The sequence below is a fragment of the Xiphophorus hellerii genome, chromosome 1 (assembly GCF_003331165.1).
Source record: "Xiphophorus hellerii strain 12219 chromosome 1, Xiphophorus_hellerii-4.1, whole genome shotgun sequence".
NCBI classification, from domain to species: Eukaryota; Metazoa; Chordata; class Actinopteri; order Cyprinodontiformes; family Poeciliidae; genus Xiphophorus; species Xiphophorus hellerii.
Window position 1 is genome coordinate 29,720,671 of NC_045672.1, and position 4,511 is coordinate 29,725,181.

Genomic DNA, 4,511 nt, shown 5'->3' on the forward strand with positions numbered 1-4,511 from the left:
GTGACCGTCAGAGAGCTGAGAACGTCCCATTCTGGACGGTACAGGTGTGGAGTAGCCGGGTCATCGCTGTCTGAGTTATATGAGGAAATATTCGAAATCAGAGTTATTGAAGGTGAGTTTCTCCCTAAACTTAAACAATGTTGGTTCAAAGCTACACAGTCACACTGAAGACTTAATATTGTTGATATTTAGCTGCAGATTTAACACATTTCAGAAAGTCGATCAGCGTAGAAAACATTTTAATGGGATCGTAGTGGAAAGTAAAAATGCACTGATCCGATATCAATATCTGTCCCGATATCGAAGAAATTCTAGATTGGGTAACAATGTGCTCAATCCACAAGGGCGGATCTATTCAGTCTAACTCTATGTTTTGCACTCTGAAAGACGTCATTTTTGAACCGGAAGTGATTTGAACCGCCATGTTGGTAGACAAGCACAGCGCTTATAAGTTTGTTTATAAGTGAGATAGGAAAGAGGCGAGAGCTTATTCAAAGCTTGTGGCTTGTTTATTGTTGTCATAGCAACTGCCTTGACAGTTAGCTATGGATACCTACCAAGATGGCTGCCAGGTACAAAGTTCCCAGAAGTGTGTTTTGACAGAAGGTTTGTTTCAGTTTATTTTTTACCTTTTTGACCAAAGTAATCAATCTATTGTTTTTGTCAGTTTCTTTATTATTTATCTCACATTGGCTGCTCTACTCCTGATTGCACTGAATGAACAAATGAAAGTTGTGTTTTTACATGTTTATCCAAGCTTGTGAAGCTATTGGGTGTATCTAAAGTGTGCTGTACTGGGTTATCAAATAAATTTGTAATTAACAAAAGAAAAAACTCATTCTAAGTCAGTTTCAGTGTTTTTCTGCTAGACCTCATATATCTGCATCGTTAGTGGAAAGATGTCATGGCAGCAATGAGTCCCTGCAGCTTCTGAGCCAAAGTAAGAGCAGCTTGCTGACTCAGCAGCTGCTCCCAAAGTGACTAACATGTAATTGATTGTGTGACAATTTCATCACCTCCATGAAGAAACAGACTCAGATGAGACACTGCAGCCAGTGAATGTGGACATTTTCTCTAGAGGAAACGACTCCATGTTGGAATCCATCATGAAAATGTTATTTAACATAAATGGCTCAGACTGAATTTAAATCCCCAGACGGTAGCTCAAAAAGAAAAAAACAGTTTGATCGAGACAGATCAGATTAGATCGTGTTTCTGTGAGATCTCACCAGAAGGTTGAAAGTTGATCCCTCTTGTGTGTTAGGAGTTTAGTTTCCCTGGTTTACTGTGAGTTTTAGAGTGACTAAAAAGAAAAGCTACATTCACACCGATTGGATAAGTCCACTTCCTGGAAACACGTCTATTTAAAAAAAAAAAAAAAGCTCACGTTTTTTGATTAAAAAGTGTTATTTTGGGAGGATGAAATTTTTTTTTTTTGGCCTTATCTAAATTAGTTTATTTCACAAAACTCCAATTCAAACACATTTTTCGCATCACAACAACAGGATGCTCCAACTGGCGGAAAAGATGAAGAAAACAACAGGAAGGATGATGGCGAGGAATGTTTTTTAATGGCTTATTGTGTGATTTTAATTGCGTTTCATATTTAATGGAAACACCCCAAGAGAGAGATTGTGTTTTTTCAACATCAGAGGCACATTAGCAAAGTTTTGTGCACATTTGTAATAGAAGCCAGATGTGAGACATGCCTCATAATTCTGCACCAGAAGGAGCCAGACGTGGTAAATCTGGACGTAAAAAATTATAATTATGAACTTTTGGAAGAAGTCTGTATCTCTGAAGTGCATCACGTCACAAACCATCCACATCAGAGCACACCTTGCTATAAGCTGCAACCAAAAGCTGCGTTTTCATTACAAATCTGCGCATATCTATGTCATTATTCTGCTGATGTTAAAAAAAACATTTTAGCAATTGCAGTGTTTCCTTTAGATAATAAATTAAATTAAAATCACATCATAGAAAACTTTTGGATGTTCAATTTAAAAGAACAACCAATTTACAAAGCATTTACAACAAGCAGATTGTTTACTACACAAATGATGTATTAATCATGGCTGATTTATGAAAAATTAAGCAAAATGGTATTTGAGAACTAATTTCTGTGTTGTTTCTAGGGAACCCGTTTGAGAATCTGGACTCTTCAGAACTCACTTCACAAAACCCAGTGATCAGCAGTCTGCAGTTTCAGAGAGTTTCCAGCACAGATTTACACAGTGAGTTCCTCAGTCTGTCTGAATCAAATGCATTATTGTTCTGTTCGTTCTCAATCTCTGCTGAAATCCAGATTAAATCTTTATTCTGTGAAATAAGAGGAAATATTTAAAACTGAAACATTGTAAATTACCACCGAATTGGATCCATTTGCTTTCTCCATTAAGGGCATTTGAGATGGAATAGAAAAGAGGAAAATGTAATCACTCATGAAAAAGAAATCTAGAAAGTGTAGAACTAGAAGGCAAAGAAAGTGCAGAACTAAGGAAATAAAATCCAGATGCACAAAGAACAGAACATAAGAACAAATAATGAAACAAACCCAAAGGAATAAACTGACAGAGCAAAACAACAGAATAAACAAAACACTGAAAAAAGTAAACAGGTGACCTAACTTAACATATATTGTGTTAATTGGTCACATGTAATCAAATTAAGTTTATCCAAGTTTGTGACCAATTAATTTATTTAACTTGAATCACATGTTTTTTAAGTGAACCAATAAAAGCACTAATAAAATCCAAAAACCCACTAATCCAGTTTTCATGCATTATAAATATCATCCAAGCTTTATCTTGCAAAAAAATAATTAAACCTCACTGATCAGAACAAGAACCAACCGTCTCAGAGACAGTTTCTACCCGATAGCAATAACAAAACTAAATGCAATCAAAAACAACCATTAATCATCATGAATGATGTATGTGAGAATGTGGCTGTTCTTATTTATTAGGTTTTTTTTTTGGTTTTTTTTTTACCAGTTATTTGTTAATTCTTACATTATGTGTGAATTGTGAGTTATTTTTTGTTTTTAAGCATATGCACTGACTGATGGCACTTTTTAAATTTTGTTGTTCTTGTGACAATGACAATAAAGATTTATCTTATCTTATTATGTTGTTTTTTTTTACCAGAAACTGCAGGAAGTCCTTCAACCACATCAGCAACATCCAAACCAATCAGCCTATCAGGTGATTTACCTTCACATCACACGCTGTTGTTTTGGTTATTTACTTGATTTTTTACAAAAACCCAACCTTCAACCTGATTTTACTTTAAATTAACCCAGTGCAATTTGTAGAGCTTAAAATGGGCTGAAATGCATTTATTTCCTAGCTCTTTGTGTTTCACAGTTGATTATATTCCGTTTAAAATCTGGTTTTGAATGTATAATCGACATTTGCTTCAAGCTCTTCCTCTGATTTTCGGTGGAGTTGCCACGGCGACGGGCGTCTCAATAGCCGCTTTTCTAATTCTGCTTTACAAATGGAGGACGAGAGCCAACGGTAAACTGAGGCTTATTTAATGTGCATATTTAAATGCGACCAACAAACAAAAGAGTTTTACAAATTACATTCATGGGAAGCAGTTGTTCACATTTTTATTTATTCTTCTACATTTTTTTCACCTTTTCTTTCGCTCAGGTGCAGACAGGAGAACGTCAGACACAGAGGTAACATGAAGGTTGCAGACTCTGGTTAAGTTTAACTTTTACCAGAATTAGTCAAAAACAGAGTTTCTGACTTGTTGCAGAAACTTCTGCTGTATTTTTAGGCTTAAAGTGACAACAACAATAAAAACACCCAGATAGTAGTAAAAAAAAGAAAAGATACTAAATCAATCTTCAGTGTTGCATTAGACGACATTTGTTTTCTTTTATTTCAGGTGACATATGAAAACTGGGCACTAGGATCCAGATCTGAAACCTCCCACTACCAAAACCTAGATCCAGCCACTATGGATCAGGAACCAACTTATTTAACTCTCACTTAGGACGCCCAGTTTTTACAACATTCCCCTTATTTGTGTTTTAAAGCAACAGTATTATGTAAAAAATAAACTTTTTTGAGCTTTACATCATGTTATAATGTTTTTCTCTCATCAAAAACATACCTGCATTGTTGCCTTGATTCTTTCATGGCTGTTTGTGAAATTCTTTTATCTCCATGGCAACCATTGAGCCGAATGTAGGCGGAGTTTCAGAAAGAGCAGGAGTTTCTTAAAGAGACAGAGGCCCAATTTCAAGGCATTATATTATAAAGTCACATTTCCTTTAATTCGTATTTGATATATTTTTATAACAACTGAAGATAACATAGTTACACTGAAAAAAATTAGACCCAACAACTTACATTTTTTTTCTTAATTTTATTACAAATAATCAAATTAAGTTTATTTATTTTTAAATATGTTAAGTTGTCATGCTAAACAAACAAACTTAATTGGGTTGCATGTAGCAAATACGTTTTAAAGTTAGGAGCTGCATTCCCTTTTTT

At 34.9% G+C, this 4,511-nt stretch overlaps 1 long non-coding RNA gene across 1 annotated transcript; it reads left to right on the plus strand.

The window, feature by feature from the left end:
* Window positions 1-2,124: 2,124 nt before the first annotated feature.
* Window positions 2,125-3,514, plus strand: LOC116721735 (uncharacterized). The gene is made up of 3 exons (XR_004339679.1): window positions 2,125-2,237; window positions 3,150-3,206; window positions 3,426-3,514. It is a non-coding gene; the product is annotated as an uncharacterized LOC116721735 (long non-coding RNA).
* The last annotated feature ends 997 nt before the right edge of the window (window positions 3,515-4,511 follow it).